Below are 17,681 nucleotides of genomic sequence, written 5' to 3'. Positions count from 1 at the left end.
TGGAGAACACAGAAAATCCTTTAACCAATCTTCATACAACTTCATAGGAAAGTCAGAGTAAATTGATTCTCACTTCCTGGGCTTGGTTCTGGGCCTGTGGTGATTCAGTTATTTAACCTGCCCTTATTCAAAGAGCTGCCCTGGAGAAGGGCAGGAGGCAGCAGCAGTTCCAGGCACAGTCCCACACAGGTGTGTGCAGTCCAGGTGAGCTCTAAATGACTCTTCTGTACATGAGAAGAGCAGGTGGGAGGCCAAGGTAAATGTGCTGTTGGCTGGCCAGAAAGGGGCAGCTTTAGCACCATCACAGGGGCCATGACCAATGCTCGGGCAGTAATAACTTACAAAAGTCAGATGGAGAAAGAAAGCTTTCTGGTTTTGGTACCTGTCTTAGAGGGGATATAAATTACACCCTGCAGTGCCCGTTTCTTCACTGAGTGTCAGAGGGCCCAGACAACTCGAGTTTATACACCTCTAATGAGAACCAAAATAATCCCATGAAGATTTATATTGTCGATTTTGTATAACAAAAGGATTCATTTTTAATTATGAGCATCTTTAATCTCAGTGACTGCAGCACATGTTGAAAAATGGTTGATGCTAAGAAAATGTTGATGCATCATTGACAATTTCCATGTAGCTGATCCCAGAGTCTCACTGCCTGAAGGGAGCTGTGGTTCTGCAGAGGGCTGGGCCAGGAGAGAGGAGCTCGGTGTGGGCACATCAGGGCCTGGCTCCTGTCCACGGGCTGAGCTGAGCTGTGATGGGCCATTAGTGCCTGCAGGGCTGCTCACCTGGCACGGAGCAGAGCCTGCGGAGCTGGGCAGGGCCTGGCACAGCCGGGCCTGGCAGGGAACGCTCCCTCCCTGCAGGATCCACTCTGCCTTGGCAGCTCCCTTCAGTCCTGGTGCTGACATCACTTACAGTGATCAGTGCAGCCCTGGTGCTGGCTGCTGAGGGAGGCAGAGGAACAGAATGGCTCCTTTTTGCCCAGAATGGCTCCTTTTTGCCCAGAATTGTTCTGCTCTCTGCCCAGAATTGTTCTGCTCTCTGCCCAGAATTGTTCTGCTCTCTGACCAGAATTGTTCCTTTTTGCCAGAATTGTTCCTTTTTGCCCAGAATGGTTCTGCTCTCTGCCCAGAATTGTTCTGCTCTCTGCCCAGAATTGTTCTGCTCTCTGACCAGAATTGTTCCTTTTTGCCAGAATTGTTCCTTTTTGCCCAGAATGGTTCTGCTCTCTGCCCAGAATGGTTCTGCTCTCTGCCCAGAATTGTTCTGCTCTCTGACCAGAATTGTTCCTTTTTGCCAGAATTGTTCCTTTTTGCCCAGAATGGTTCTGCTCTCTGCCCAGAATGGTTCTGCTCTCTGCCCAGAATGGTTCCTTTTTGCCCAGAATGGTTCTGCTCTCTGCCCAGAATGGTTCTGCTCTTTGCCCAGAATGGTTCCTTTTTGCCCAGAATGGTTCCTTTTTGCCAGAATGGTTCCTTTTTGCCCAGAATGGTTCTGCTCTTTGCCCAGAATGGTTCCTTTTTGCCCAGAATGGTTCCTTTTTGCCAGAATGGTTCCTTTTTGCCCAGAATGGTTCTGCTCTCTGCCCAGAATTGTTCCTTTTTGCCAGAATGGTTCTGCTCTTTGCCCAGAATGGTTCTGCTCTCTGCCCAGAATGGTTCTGCTCTTTGCCCAGAATGGTTCCTTTTTGCCCAGAATGGTTCCTTTTTGCCCAGAATGGTTCCTTTTTGCCCAGAATGGTTCTGCTCTCTGCCCAGAATGGTTCTGCTCTCTGCCCAGAATGGTTCCTTTTTGCCAGAATGGTTCCTTTTTGCCCAGAATGGTTCCTTTTTGCCCAGAATGGTTCCTTTTTGCCCAGAATTGCTCCCAGGGCTGCTCTTGGGCAGGGTGCACAGACCCTGGGCTGTGCAAGACAGGCTCAAGATGCTGCTTGATGCCCTCGCCAGGGGAGGCTCTGTTTTTGCCAAAATGAGGCTTCTGTGCTGCCAGAAGGAGGATTTCAGTGCAGGATGGTTTGGCTATTGAGAGACAGCAGCTGCTATCAGATGAGTTCTGGCTTCATTTGGGTTTCAGATTTCTTCACAGAGATGAATCTTCAGCTCTTGTCCTGTTTTTTATGTCAGAGGCAGTCAGACATTTTCCTGACTGTCATTTTCTCATAAAAAGTCATCTCAAATCCTTTTTAAAGGATTTGCATTTTATGTTGATAATACTTAGGGCTTAAAGGCCTGATTCTCCTCAGACTTGTGGTAGTATCACTGTGGGATAATTCCAGTAAGAAATATATTGGTCACATGTGTGAAGTGAAAGAAAAACTGGTCTGGCCAATAGATAATTCATTTGCACAAAAATCAGCAGCCCCATGGAAAAGGCAGGTATTGTATTTATGTGTTAATTCTATGTACTATATGGAGCTCCTGCAGAGTGACACGTGGCTTTTCACACATGTGGCTGAAAATTGGGGTGTAAAAGCTTTGCTGATGGGGCTGCAGCTGTGGCAGCTTTGTCTCATCCTGCGTGCTTTTGAGGAACCTGAAGGTGAAGTCTGGGGTAATAGATGAGATTTTAAGATATAAATCTTACTATTTAGAAAGAACATTCTAGGAGATTCAGCGTTAATGGGTATCTGGTGTTCATTAAGATTTCTTCCCTTAGCCAGGAGGTTTATCCAGATTTGAGCTGAGGGTCAGTGCAAAGCTTCCTTCAGCCTGTGCAGGATGGGTCTGAGCACAGGAGGGATCTCTTGCCCCCTTTCCCAGGACACAGAGGGTGCCAATATTTGCAGCATGAATAAAATGCAGAAACCAGCCAGAAATGCTCAATAACCTTCTTTAAATTTGTAAATGTGGTAAATTATTTGATACTTTATGGAAGAAATCTCAGTAGTATGGACGTGTCTCTTGCCTCTTTATCTTAGCTTATCCTTGTAAGTTTGATATCAGTGTTAAAGAGCACTAAATAAAGCAATTATTCCCTCTAATAGCCAGATTTGTGTTTTGCCCAAGAATCCCATTTCTTGCTCTGGCCACAGGATCTATTGGCACCTTCTGCCACACTCTGCTTTCTGAGGCTTTCAGCCAGAAGTGGTTTCAGATTGACACAGCAACATGAGTCACTTGCATCAGAGCTTCCTGCCCAGAAGGTACCAAAGCAGCTTTGAATTTATCATTAAAACTTTGACAGCAGACTCTCACTCTGAATTTGGGATAGATTTCTGCAGATAGGTGTTTGACTAATTAGATTCAGAGCAATTTGGCACAGTAGCTAAAAATATGGGAGCCCTCCAGACTGCAGTGATTTGCAGAATTGGTGTCAGCTCCAGCCAGAGCCACTGTGAGAATCAGAGCGGTGGAGAAGCTCTTAAACTGCCAGGGCAGGCCAGTGTGATACTGGCTGCAGAGGAGGGGAATTCAGGGCAGCATGGAGGAGGGAGAAGAGGCTTTTGCAGGCAGGAGCTGGCTCAGTGCAGCTCCCAGCAGGGCTGGGTTCTGTGGAGTTTCAGTGCTGGAGTCTGTGTGCCAAGGAGGTTCCAGTGTCTGCTTCACAGAGAGGGAGCACAGAGCCATGGGGACCTTAATGGAAAAAAGGGTGGAAAACTCTGGAAAATATAGATTTTAATATAATTTGTTATATATATATATATATATATATAGATATCTCTATATATAGTTAATATAGTTGGTGAAGATTTTATTGTTCCAATTAAAAAAGTAAAAAAAAAAAAAAAGAAAGAAAGAAAAAGAAAAAAAAGAAAGAAAGAAAGACAAAGGAAAAAAACCAAAAGCCCAGTCCTTAGCTGATTTTTGAAGGAAACACCTCACTTTGCCACATAATTCACTTATCAAATCAAAGTAAATCATACTTTTTCTGCAGTGTTTTCCATTGGTTGGTGTGAGCATTTTATTGCTTATCAGGGCTTTTTTCTTGTCAATTCATTCTGCATTCATTTTATCATTCTGGTGATGCAGGCTCTGGATGTTTCTGTTCCAGGGCTGGGATTGCATGCCTGGACAGCCTCCAGTGCTGCCTATTGTTCTTTCTTACTTTGAGCTGCAAGTGACAAGTGAGCTCTAATTTTTAAATTTATTTATTAAAAAATCAAATCAACAATCTTCCCATTCGCAATCAAGACCAACATTCACCAAAGCTGGCTCTGTATAATTAGCCACAGGCTAAGCTTTGCATTTTCAGCAGTGTTTCCTCTTTGCTGTCGTGGTGGGAATTGTTCAGTCTGGCTGATACTGGGAGGATGCTGGAACAGAGACACAAGGATGTTTTTGTCTGGTGACAAACACATCTTACTCATTTATTCTGGATGCTGTGAAAGAGCTGACAGCCACCAGGGTGGTTTCACTGGCAGCCCAAGCTGGGGGAAAACAAGATTATTAAAGGCAGCAACCTTCCACTGTCCCAGGAAATGTGTCAGGACATTTCAGAGCAGAGATGCTGTCCATGCCCAGAGCTGGGGCTCAGCAGGAGAAAGGGAATCTGCAGCTTGGAGCTCCAGGTCCGGGTCACTTTCTGCCCCAGCTGGGCCTGAGCTCTGTCCTGCCCGCCTGCACTGCGGGGCGGGCTCTGGGATGGAATTCAGGACTGAAATTCAGATGAAATTCAGGAATGCCACCTTGGACGGAGCATCAGGGGTGTGGGTGGCAGGTTCTGCTAGCCCAGAGCCTCAGGGAGCACAGGCCTCTGTCTGTCTGTCTGTCTGTCTGTCTGTCCCCCTCCAGGACACCTCTCCCTTCCATGGGCTCTGCCCAATGAGCCCTGAGAGTTCCCTTCAGCAGGGCAGAGCTGCTGAGGTCTGGGACCCCAGAGTTTTGTGAGTGTGGCACCCCAAGCTCTGTGACTCTGGAACCCCGAGTTCTGTGAGTTCTGTGAGCCTGGAACCCCGAGTTCTGTGAGTTTATGTGAGCCTGGAACCCCGAGTTCTGTGAGCCTGGAACCCCGAGTTCTGTGAGTTCTGTGAGCCTGGAACCCCGAGTTCTGTGAGTTTCTGTGAGCCTGGAGCCCCGATTTTGGGGTGCCCTGTGCAGCTGAAGGCTCAGAGTGGACGTGCTCTGAATGGATGCTCCAGCCAGGAACCTGCCAGGGCAATCCTTTACTGCTCCACAGCCCCATCTGAAATGCTGGATAATGGATAATGGATGTTCAGAGCAGCTGGGGTTGGGCACAGCTGGCAGAGGTGGCTGTTGGGATGGGAGGAACATGATATCGTTTTGAAAACATCCAATTAATTCAGAGTTGAACTCCACTGCCATGACCACTTCCCACAGTTTGCTACCTGCAGTCTGAAATGTGTTCAGGAGCTGACAGAAAGCCCTGTGCAACTCCACCAGGTGTCATCAGTGGAGTATTTTGGGATGTTGCCTTGTCTAACCAATGAGCATCTTTTGTTACATGCTTCCAAAAAGGAGCTGAGACTCTTTCTTTTGGAGCCCGCTTTGCATTTTCCAGGGGCAGCTTGCTCTCAGAACCTCAGTATCACAGGATCACTGGGCAGGGACCCTGCAGGTGGAGGGGTCCCTTTTGGAGGAGGGGTTTCCTTTCTGGAAAGCCAAACACTCTTTCTTTTCTGATGGCTCAGAAGAATTCCTATCGAGCTCACTGTGTGTATTGGTGACAGAGTTCAGGTTTTATTTATCCTGTAGTTACTTCCCTTGAAGCCTCCAGGCTATGGCAAGGCAGCTCTTGGAGCATTTTCCTCTCAGAATGTGATCTCACCTGTGGGATTTGCTGTGCTGCCCTTTGCTGTGCGTTTTGAGCAGCTCTGGGCTGGGGCTTCCCGTGCCTGGAGGGAATTTCCTTGTGGCCAAAAGGGGAACATTTCCCGGGTGTGAAAAGCACTTTTGGGCCTGAAGGGAGCGCAGGTGGAGGATGCAGAGAGGACCATTGGTATTGTCTGGGCTTTGTGCAGGAAGAATTGGCTGGGAAATCTCTGAGCTTCCTGCACTGCCAAACAGAATAACTTGAACAGAAACTTCACTGAACTGGGTATCACACTACAGGGAGAAGTGTAAATTTAGTTTAGTTGGAGGCACTAAAACCAGGCAGGAAGATTATGTGGGGGAACCCTCAATCTGCTGGGAGGGGGCTCTGGTGCTGCTGCTGGGGGCAAGCCCAGCTCACAGCTGCAGCAGGGGCTGCACATCTCTGTCTGCTTCTCCACCCGCACGTCTCTGCAGCTGCTGCTCCTCCTTTGTTCCTTTTTATTTCATAAAAAATATTCATAAATGGAACATGGCTCTGTGTACGGCCTGTGCTCCTGCCATCATTTGGAACCACTTTTTCCCTCTGTTTCCAGTGGCTGGTGAAGGCTGAATTTCCCTCCTCTGCCTGTGTCCCATTGCAGACCCCAAAAGTGAAAGGCTTTAGGACACTTCCTCATGTGTCTGGATTCATAAATTACTGAAATTCCAGGTTAGGGCTCCTTTCCTTCACCTGAATTTTCCTTTGGTGGAATATCTCCCATGTCATGAATATTTTCAGTTTCCTCTCCTGCGCACACAGAGCTCTCAACCTGCAATTACAGCTCTCCCTTATGAATATTTAAATGGCAGTTCAGCTTTCAGACAGAGTACACCAGTGACAAAGATCAAGCTTTCTGACCTTTTGTTAATTTGCTCACTGAAATAGGATTCCCATGGTCTCATTTTTTGTATTTAAGAGAAGAAATTTGCATACAGAGAGGGTGTTGGCTTTTCTCATTTTTGTGGCTAATTCCCTTTTGGTGCATTTGTTCTAGTAGATCTTAAAGAAAAGTCACTGGATAGTTTTATCAGTTATGCATGAGACTATGAAAGGTAGAACTGAAGAAAAAACCCACTTGGGTTCTTTATCAGGAAATGATAAGATTTTTTTTTTTTACCATTCTGGAAAAAAAATCAGCAAAAAAAGCAAAAGTAGGAATGTGTGGAGACCAATGGAGAAACTTGTTACTCCCATACTGCATTGGAAGGAAATGCAAACTGTTTGTGGTAATAGAGGAGAGTGAAGCTGGAAAACCTCAATTATTGCTTTGGAAATGAAATTCTCTATTTTGGAAAATACAGCACCTGCAGACCCCCAGACACTGAGCTGACAGAAGAGTAAACAATGAAGGGTGTCAGTGTAATCACAAATCCACTGGATTTTCAGGAACTGCAAAATGAACATTGAATCATGGTTTTGTAAACCTTAGGTAAAAGTGTGTGTTTCTTTGTGTTTGTTAGGAGCTCACTGTGGGCATTTCAGAGGAAGGAATGGTTGCAGTTCCTGGAGCAGAGGTTGGGGCCAACCAAGTCCTGGCACAGCTCTGGTGCTGCACCCATGGCTTTGTTCTTTGTTCTTTGTTTTTTATTTTATATGCTGCCATACATGAATGGACACAGCTATACAGTTGATTAAAGAAGGGACTTAATTAAGGGTTGTAATTAAACTAGTGGAGTAAATTACAACAGAATTTAAATTCAGAATGAGCCTGTGTGATGCAGAGGCTGGTGGTGTTGAGGCAGTAATCTGTATGGAATAATTGATTCTGTAGCCATTAGTCTTTGCTAATGAGATTAAGGAGGAGGTGCCACGATCTCGCTAATTAATTTGGTTTGTGACTTTGAAATGTGATGGAATGGGGCACAACTGGGGCTTGTTCCACTCACCAAGAAGCTCTCCAATTGGAAGACAAATATCATCAAAGTATTTCCCTGTTCTCAGCTGTACAGGATGATATTTGACTTCACCCTGAGCCATCAACCCCTCATCCTGCATGGAGACCTTCCAGGACAGCCAAAGAGGCTTTTCCTCTTCCCATGAGCTCCACGAGAGCTGCTGGGCCAGATCAGCCTGGGGAGGGCTGGGATCTGCAGAATTTCTGTGCCCCGGGCACTGCCTGGGGGCATTTCCCTCCCCTGAATCTCTGCCCACTGTCCTGCCCTGCCACAGTGCGGGTGATGAGTCTGTGGGATCTTTACCCTAAAAATTAACAGTGCCCCTAACCCAAGGCTTATCTTATTGGTACCTACTTAGACTTACTAGGACAGTAATAAATTGTAATAAATTGTTATAGACAGTAAATAGAATATACCAGGTTAGTGTCTGTATTGAATAAGTGTCTGCACACACCCACACAGTGCAGAGCTGCACAACTGCACATTGTAATATTGCTGATCATTTCACTAATACTGAACATTTATACTCTGATAGAGGCAAAAAGAAAAAGACATGTTAGAGCAGAGGCAGGGCAGGAAAATCCCTTCAGTTTAAGAGGAAAGATTGAAATGTGTTTTGTGCAGGATTTATTGAAGCATGGCCAGCTCAATGTTCAAGCATTGCTTCAGCAGAGGGAGAACTTGCAGCTGTTGGCACTTGGAATGTTGGATGTTTTTGTGCTCTGTAACCTGGCTGCTCGCTGTGATCACCAGGCACTCCTCACTTACAGCAAAGTCAATGCTGAGTTATTCCTGATGTATAGAGACCATGCAAGATTCAATTGCTGAGTTATTCCTGATATATTGTTAGAGACCATACGAGATTCAATTGCTGAGTTATTCCTGATGTATAGAGACCATGCAAGATTCAATTGCTGAGTTATTCCTGATATATTGTTAGAGACCATACAAGATTCAATTGCTGAGTTATTCCTGATGTATAGAGACCATGCAAGATTCAATTGCTGAGTTATTCCTGATATATTGTTAGAGACCATACAAGATTCAATTGCTGAGTTATTCCTGATGTATTGTTAGAGATCATACAAGATTCAATTGCTGAGTTATTCCTGATATATTGTTAGAGACCATACAAGATTGAATTGCTGAGTTATTCCTGATGTGTAGAGACCATGCAAGATTCAATTGCCGAGTTATTCCTGATGTATAGCTAGAGATCATAGAAGCTAAGGCAGCAACAGCATCATTCCAATCCCTGGATGTTAAACACAAGCTGAGAGTGCCCGCCAGGGATGTGGCTCCTTAGGCTGGGCTCTGCAGCTCGTCCCGCAGAGCTGAGCCCAGCAGAGCCTGGCTCTGCGGGCATTTCCTAGAAAGACTTTGCAGTTCTCCAGCAAGCTCTGCTGCCTGTGTGCTGCTCGGGCTCGCAAGGTCAGCTCCTCCTGTGCCCCGTCACCCGAGCCCTGCCCAGTGGGAGCTCTGGGAGGGTGACAATGATGAGGATGAGGATGGGGACTTGTACCTGCATTTACAGAGCCCCTGCAGGCACCGCAGCTGGGCATTTGTGGAGCTGCAGGGAATTCTTGCTCTTTTACACTCAGAGAGCCCCAGGGGAAAGCTGGAACTCCACAGGAGTGGTAATGACTCTGCAAAACAGCGCTTGGATTGCAGATCCTGGGCTTGAACACAGGCTGCAGCCGTGAACCTGCATTTCATTGAGATCCTGGGCTTGGTTTGAACACCAGCTGAGAACTTGCATTTGATTGCAGATCCTGGGCTTGAATGCAAGCTGCAGCTGTGAAGCTGCATTTGCAGCTCCTGTGCTGGGTTGGAGCACAGGCTGCAGCTGTGAAGCTGCATTTCATTGAGATCCTGTGCCTGGTTTGAGCACAGGCTGCAGCTGTGAAGCTGCATTTGCAGCTCCTGTGCTGGGTTGGAGCTGTGAAGCTGCATCTTTAGCCCATGGAGCATCCCCGTGCCACTGGCACGCTGCCTGCAGCAACCCCTCCCGTGTGTGGCTCTGCTCCTCTGCCTTTGTTTGTGGCTTTAGGAAACGATGCCAGGCTCAGACCAAGCCGGGTAACTCGCACTGCATGGAGGGACCTCCCAAAACAGCCAAAGGCCGTGCCCAGGGCTCTCCAGCAGGCACCTCAGTGAGTCACCAGGCAGTTCCAGGGCATTGAATTACGATGCCTGCAGCCCTGGATCTGCTCAGGGAGCTCATGAATAATGAAAGGTGTGACTGCACCTCAGCAGATCTGGGGTGCATCCCCTCCTGAGTGATTCCCTGTCCCAGGGCACAGCCCCCATGTGAATTAGGTTTGTGCTGATGAAGACACCAGTGATGTAAGTAAAGGCATTTAACATAGCTGGCGGTGTGTGGGGATGGGTGGCAGATCTGTCATTGATTACCCCTGTGCAATCTGTCAGCCTCTGGTATTTAGCTCCTGGTGCATGCAGGATGCAATTCCTGTGCCTTGCCGTTCTGGGTGTGGAGGGACACCATCCAAAGGTATTTTTAGAATTCCATGCCGGGGAAAAAAATAAAGTCTTGGGAAGAACTGATTCATGCTTCTCATCCTCTCCCCTCCTCCGTTCCACTCTGGGTTTGAGCACAAATTTAAGGCTGATTTTGGAGCTTTTGTCGGACTTCAGCCTTGTTACTTGCCACGACAGAAATGTTTATTCAGCAAGGCCGAATTAATTAATTCAGCTTGGCTATGTAGTGGTAATGAACCCCGACTTTGCTGCAGCTCTGGGGGCACAGGCAGTGGAACCCACGGGGCACTGATAGAGGAGTGTAAATGCAGCTGTACCAAACTGACTGCTTTCCTTTTGTCCTGCACAGTTTGGAGATGCTCCCTCATGCCTGCAGCCTGCAGCTCCACAGGAAACCTCTGATCAGAGCTGCTTTATAGGAGAGACAGAGGCCTCCAGTCCCATGTCAGCACCTTGACGCCAGTGTCATCCCTGGCAGCTCTCAGTAAGTCTGGCTCTGTTCCCCAGCCTGTGCAGCTGCTGCACCTGCAGAGTTTTGTTCTGCAGCCCAGGGGCTGCTCTGGGCTGCTTCTGGCTTTGGTTGTGTGTGCACAGCTCCAGGGTTTGGGCGTTTTGGGGGAGGTTTGGGAGGGTTTGGCTGCAGTTTGCTCTGCCCTGATTGCTGAATCCTGCACTCACACTGAGCACACCCAGCTCTGCTTGTGGGGCAGCCCCAGCCTGAAATGGGGGTGTCAAGGCCAACAATGGGACATAAATAACTCCAGTGCTGAGCTCTGGCTGCAGGAATGGCAGGTGCAGGAGCCTGGGCACAGCCTGTGGCTCTGATCAGTGTCCTGGTGTTCACAGGGGTCCCAGGACGAGGGCAGAGATGAGAATCCTGACTCCATGTGTCAGAAGGCTGATTTATTATTTTATGATATATATTATATTAAAAGAAAATTATATATTAAAACTATACTAAAAGAATAGAGGAAAGGATTTCATCAGAAGGCTTGAAAGGAATAGAAAGGAAAGGAATGATAATAAAATCTTTTGACTGACCAGAGACTCTGAGCCAGCTGGGCTGTGATTGGCCATTGATTAGAAACAACCACATGAGCCCAATCCCAGATGCACCTGTTGCATCCCACAGCAGCAGATAACCATTGGTGACATTTCATTTCTGAGGCCTCTCAGCTTCTCAGGAGAAAAGATCCTAAGGAAAGGATTTTTCATAAAATATCTCTGTGACATACCAGCACATCTCAGTCTGCTTTGGGGCACCCATCCTGGCTCTCAAGAGCAGCAGAGGAGTTCTGCTTGCATTTCACATGCTCTGATTCTCAGTTTAGAGAGGAACCTTCTGGAAAGCTTGGTCAGTTAGCTGGTTCCCATCTCCTGCTGCTGAGCCATCAGATGGAGTTCATGTCTCACCTTTGATCTTCAAAGCTCTTTGCCACCAGTAACTAACAGAATAATTTCAAGAAATTTCATTTTAAAAATACCATTTTCAAACCTTATGTTCTCACTGTTCTTTGTACCTCAGTGAACTGAAAGTAAAGGCTTAAAGCTTTGCTTTAAGAGCCTGATGTTTGAAGCTTGGGGTTCTAAATTTGGTGCTGGATTTATCCATGTGAAGGGTATGAGTTTGATTGCATCAGAAGTAATTATATTTAATATGACAAGGGAAAAGTGCACAAATGTGATATTTGGAACGGCTGTTAATGCCTCCTTTGCATTTCTGCTCCTGAAAAGAATAATTACACAGCAGTGATGTGAGCAGAATGCTGGGGTCTGGTGGCAAAGGGGGAGTCAGTGTTTGCCTGCAGGGTCAGATTCCCTGAGCAGGAGAAGGGAGGGAGGGGCTCTCTGCAGACCCAGGCCCACAAAAACCCACCTGGGCACCCCTGGAGTCACTGGGGACTCACTGGTTATTCCTTCACACCAAGAACTTGTGCCTTCAGGAGGCAAAAAGTGTTTCCCTGAAATCCCAGCTTTTCTGTGCAATCCCAGCATGGGGAGGGGGCATCCCACCCACCCTGGGGCATCCTGGGGGTCACAGCCACCATCTCCTTTGGGCACACCTGCCCAGCAGGAGCAGGGGCACGTCCAGGGCTCTGCCCCTTCCCTGGAGCCCTCCTGGGGCAGAGCTGGGCTCCCTCAGGGGCAGCTGAGGGGTTTGCACAGCCTGGTGCAGCCTGGGTTCCACCACCCGGGGCTGTGCTGAGGGCTCTCGGCAAGGCTCCACCTGCACCAGCCAGGCTTGGATGGTCTCTGTCCTAACTGGAATATCTGCTGCCATTGATGCTCCTTGGAGGGCTCCACCTGCACCAGCCAGGCTTGGATGGTCTCTGTCCTAACTGGAATATCTGCTGCCATTGATTCCTCTCTGGAGGGCTCCATCTCCCTGAGCCAGGCTCAGATGTTCCCTCTCTCTCTAACTGGAATATCTGCTGCCACCGATTCCTCTCTGGAGGGCTCCATCTCCCTGAGCCAGGCTCAGATGTTCCCTCTCTCTCTAACTGGAATATCTGCTGCCACCGATTCCTCTCTGGAGGGCTCCATCTCCATGAGCCAGGCTCAGATGTTCCCTCTCTGTCTAACTGGAATTTCTGCTGCCACAGCCCCAGCTCCCTCCACACTGCCCCATCAGTGATGCTGGTATCAGGCAGGGAGGCTGAGGGCTCTCTGTGTTATCAGTTACTGCCAAACAAAGGCAGCAAGGTGATTTATTGCTCCATTTTCCTAAAGCACACCATAAGATTAACGTTTGGCTTATACTTTTTCCTGCCCTAATTACATTTGTCTCTTGTTTAATCATCTTTAAGACAAAATAGCATGTCTGAGGAGAGAATGTAATGTGATTTAATTAACTTTTGTCCTAATGATTCAGACTGCAGAATCTTGCAAGGCTTCTTGTCCAGTACAGTGGTTGGAGGCAAAGTATTCAGATGAAACTGAGAAATGTAAATCTGAAACCCCATACAAAAACCTTCAGGGGTTGCTGCTGAACTCAGAGGTGTGTGTGACAGGTTTCTGTTTTGGCCTGAGAGTTAATTTGGAAATTATTGAGGGGACAGCTTGAGTCCTGTTTAAATCCCTCTCTGAAATGGATTTTGGGGGCTGTGGTGAGCCCATGGTGATGCACATAGGGATAAAAGGTGTGCTGGGGAAAAGCATATTGGGTGTCAAAGAGATGTTTAAACCTGCATTTGTGAGCTGTCCCTTCTGATCAGATACAGCCAGCAAATCTGGGAGTGTGAACACTGGAGCGTGCTGATGTTCACAAATTGCTGCCCCATCCTTGCTTAGCACTCATGCATGTTTTATATTTGCATCTCTGTCTGGGGATCCCAGCACAGATTCCAAATGCAGGAGGTGCTTCACTGACAAATGTTGGGCTAAAAGCAAAAATGAACCAAGTCCTTTTGTGAAGGGTTTGAAGCTGACAGGGTAAGTCATGCAGAATGCTGGTGTTTAGATCAGCACTAACCACACAGCTACACACTCCTGTGCCAGAGTTTTTAATCCTCACGGTAAATTAAGCTGACATTGCAATGGAAATGCCAGGGTTCTGTTTGTGTCCTGGCACAGCCCAGCCCCAGCAGGGCACTGCTCTCTCTGGCTCCTTCCCTGCCTCTGAAAATCACAAACAGGGCCAAGGATGTGAGCGGGCAGAGCCGAGTGTGGCTCAGAGGTGTGAGGGGTGCGTGGGGCTGGTTTTGGTTTTTGGTTTTCCTCCCAGGGATTTTAGTGGAGATCTGGCTGAGCCGCTGCCCTGCCTGTGCCTTGTTTTCCTGTGGATTATCAGGGAACTCCAGTCTGGTCCCTCTCATCAGCACTGAGCCACTCTCCCAAGAAAGCCAGCGCATGCGACCACCAGAAGCATTTCCATTTTTAAAGCACTGTGGCAATTGGGCTCAGACAGCAGAGAGTGAGGCCAGCACGTGTGACAAGGCTGCTGAAATCAGTGAGATAGATGAACATGGCAGTAAAATCTGCATGTGGCTGTCAGTGAATGGAGCTGGGCCCTGCTCATTCTCCTGGCCTGTCAGGGCTGTGCTCTCACCAGCACACACACCAGGCCCACAGAACACTCACCAGCCCCTCTGAAAGCTTCCTGCACCGACTGCTTCCATACATCTGCATTAATAGAAGGATGAGACCTACTTCATGATGTTCTGTGCATGACAAAGGCTAAAATTAGTTCTATTAGAACTTTGGCTGCAGCTCTGCTAAATTTTAGCAGTTTGGGGGGGAAGGAAAACACTTTTGAAAGGTTATAATTAATGAGTTATGTGTTGTTGGGCTTTTTCCTGAAGTGTACCAAAATAACACGAGGAAATTGGGACAGGCGTGCTTTTTCTGTGCCTTGGCATTTCCAGGGCTGCAGCCTGGCTTCCCACTCGAGCTGGGGGCGGCTCTGCTGCTGCCTGCTCCCCACAGCCCACCCTGGGCAGGGATCCAGGGGATGCCAGGGGCATTGCACGGGAGGAGAGCCTGCTCTGGGTGCACAGAACTGAGCCTGGCACTGTCTGCTGCTGACAGGAGTCCAGCACAGGGCAAATCCAAGTGAGAGAGGTGTCCTGAGCAGCTCCTGTCACAGAGACGGTCAGGGCTTGCTGGTTTGGCTGTGGATCCTGAGCACATCCTGAGCCAGGCCCTGCTTTAGGGCTGAGCTGTGGATCCTGAGCCAGGCCCTGCTTTAGGGCTGAGCTGTGGATCCTGAGCCAGGCCCTGCTTTAGGGCTGAGCTGTGGATCCTGAGCCAGGCCCTGCTTTAGGGCTGAGCTGTGGATCCTGAGCAGATCCTGAGCCAGGCCCTGCTTTAGGGCTGAGCTGTGGATCCTGAGCACATCCTGAGCCAGGCCCTGCTTTAGGGCTGAGCTGTGGATCCTGAGCCAGGCCCTGCTTTAGGGCTGAGCTGTGGATCCTGAGCAGATCCTGAGCCAGGCCCTGCTTTAGGGCTGAGCTGTGGATCCTGAGCCAGGCTCTGGTTTAGGGCTGAGCTGTGGATCCTGAGCACATCCTGAGCCAGGCTCTGGTTCCTGGCTGATTTATGGATCCTGAGCCAGGCTCAGGTTTGCTGGTTTAGCTATAGATCCTGGGCCAGGTCTGGTTTAGTGGCTGAGCTGATTCATGGATCCTGAGCCAGGCCTGGTTTGCTGGTTTAGCTCTAGATCCTGAACCTGGCTCAGGTTTGCTGCTTTAGCTCTAGATCCTGAGCCAGGCCTGGTTTTGTGGCTGAGCTGATTCATGGATCCTGACCCTGCCTGGCTGCAGCAGCTCTGGGGCAGCTCAGGCTCCACAGCTCCTGACCAATTTCACAGCAAACTCGATTAAGCTGTTAAATTGCAGATCACTCCTGACAGTAAATTAATTCTTAATCCAAGTCCTATTCTGCACTACGTCGGGAGGCTTTTGCCAGGAGGCCAGTGGCTTGAAAATGGGTAATTAAATTCTGCTGTAAATACATTTCTATCCACCCTTCTGCTTGCAGGAGCTGGCAAACAAGCATCAGCCATTAATTAATACCTGTAATTTGGTTTAGTTGGAATCAGCCCTGCTCCTGTCAGTCTCTGAGCTGTAAACCAAGGTTGTGAAGCTGGGAGTAAGTCAAAGACTGACCAAAATGTATTCATAAGGGAATCTGCTCCTATTTTTTCCATAGAATGCTGTGTAGTTTGCAAATTTGAAGCTGTGTAGTTTGCAAATTTAGCAGTAGTTTGATCTGAAGTCAATGTAGAAAAATTGTTAAAAGCCCTAAATATAAGAAAAGTAACAATAATGAGAAGATGTATTCTGGGCATTTTTCATTCATGTAATTACTCCTCATGACCCAGCTCTGCAGCTCAGCAGTGAGTTTTGGCAGGCCATGTCCTGTGGGGATGGAGCTGTGTTGTGCTGCACTGCACTGTTGCTGTGCATTTGTTGTCACCTGAGGTTGCATTATTTGCATCTGGAGCAGGAGCTGCTGGGTGCAGCTTTGCTTCCAAAGGGCCACAAGGAGACTGGAACCTGGTTTGCTTGTTCTCCAGCCATAGTTGTGAACCAAATTCAGTTTTCCCATCTTCCTTCCACATTTTGTCTGTTTCCTTGAAGACCAGAGCATTTGGCAGGGGTGAGTCTGGCTCCTTTTTGAGGCTAAATGCTGCTAATTCTCATTACAGACAGAAGCAAGCGTCTCTGTGTTATTTGTGTGCAGAATAGTTCCTGGCGCCCTCGGGGCCATTCCCAGCTCTGCAGAGTGCTCTGAGCCTTCACAGGGAGCCTGGCCCTGCTTCCACGTGCTCTGAGCACACTCACAGCTGATTTGGGGCAGGTTTGAAGTCCACATTCTGAGAGTGTTGCTTTGCTTTCCAACATTATTGAAAATTTATCCCTGACTCCAGCTGAGACACTTTGTCATTTCCAGGGCAGCGTAAATGGTAATAATTAAAAGCAATTTAAAAGTGTGGTAAAAGTCATGTAATTTTGATAGGCTGACTGACTGCTGTATCAGTAGGAGGGGTTGGGAGGCTTTTTGGGCTTTTTTACTTTGATTTTGGATTTTAATTTCTATTTTCAAGTTCTATTTCTCGGATTCCAGCCCTGTTGAGAGCATTTTCTTGCCACATGAACCAATTTAGACTGGCAGACGAGCTGGGCCATGCCCGGTGCAAGATCTCAGCTATTCAGATTCTGGGAATAATTCCCCTGAAACAGGACTGTGTCCTTACCTATAAAACGAAGAGGGCTGCACTCCTCCCATGCAGCAGCAGCACTTTTAGCACATTTCCATGTAATTAACTTTAAAACCAAGGCAGCCCCTGGAGTGTGAGTGGGAAATGTCTGCCTGTGGGGAAGGCAGCCCCATGGTTAGTGACCTGGGGAGGATGGGCAGGAGGCACTGTGAGGTCTGTCTTGGGGCAGGTTTGATAGCTGAGCACCTGGGCTTTCTGCTGGGTCTGCTAATTTAGAGATTCTGCCTGAAGTTCTAGGGGATGGTGGGACTCTCTGGGACCTGGGGCAGCCTTTGGGCTCTCTGCATTTGCTCTGTGATGCCCATGCACTGACTGCTCCGTGCAGCTGCACCCTGGGCTCCCCTTGATCCTTTCTGAGCGCTGACAAAAACTTACGGCGAGTTGGGAACTTTGGTTTGCCCTTCCCTCCCCTGTCAGGGTTGGGCTGAGTTGGGAGAACTGTGAAATCCCAATTTAACAGTGTCTGGCACTGAATGTTTAATCCAGCAGGAACTCACGGGGTGTCAGAGCTGTGAGAGGCTCAGAGCTGTTCTTGGGGGGTGCCTGCAGAGCAGGGCTGGTGGCATTGCCTGCCTGCAGGTCTGGGGCTCAAACCCCCTGTGGGCTGTCACAGGAGCAGTTCCAGCTGGCAGCAAACTGCTCTGTTGTCAGCTCGTTTGCTTGGCTGTGACCGTGCTCACTGGGGTCTGAGGGTGAGGGAAGAGACGAGGATCCGACTCCATGTTTTAGGCTTGATTTATTATTTTATTATATATGTATTGCATTAAAACTATACTAAAAGAACAGAAGAAAAAGTTTCATCAGAAGAC

At 48.2% G+C, this 17,681-nt stretch overlaps 1 protein-coding gene across 5 annotated transcripts in view; it reads left to right on the top strand.

Annotated features, from left to right (window-relative positions):
* RIMBP2 (RIMS binding protein 2) overlaps positions 1–17,681 on the top strand; it is a 90,003-nt gene that overhangs the window by 12,120 nt on the left and 60,202 nt on the right. For 4 of the 5 annotated variants that reach the window (XM_066562247.1, XM_066562249.1, XM_066562252.1 and 1 more), the window contains exon 2: positions 10,501–10,635. The gene's annotated coding sequence lies outside the window, so the exon portion shown is untranslated. Of the gene's footprint in view, positions 1–10,500; positions 10,636–17,681 lie in introns of those variants that run through there. The other variant, XM_066562251.1, reaches the window with a different exon arrangement.

Source organism: Molothrus aeneus, chromosome 18, assembly GCF_037042795.1.
Source record: "Molothrus aeneus isolate 106 chromosome 18, BPBGC_Maene_1.0, whole genome shotgun sequence".
NCBI classification, from domain to species: domain Eukaryota; kingdom Metazoa; phylum Chordata; class Aves; order Passeriformes; family Icteridae; genus Molothrus; species Molothrus aeneus.
This window is presented reverse-complemented; position numbering and strand designations above follow the sequence as displayed.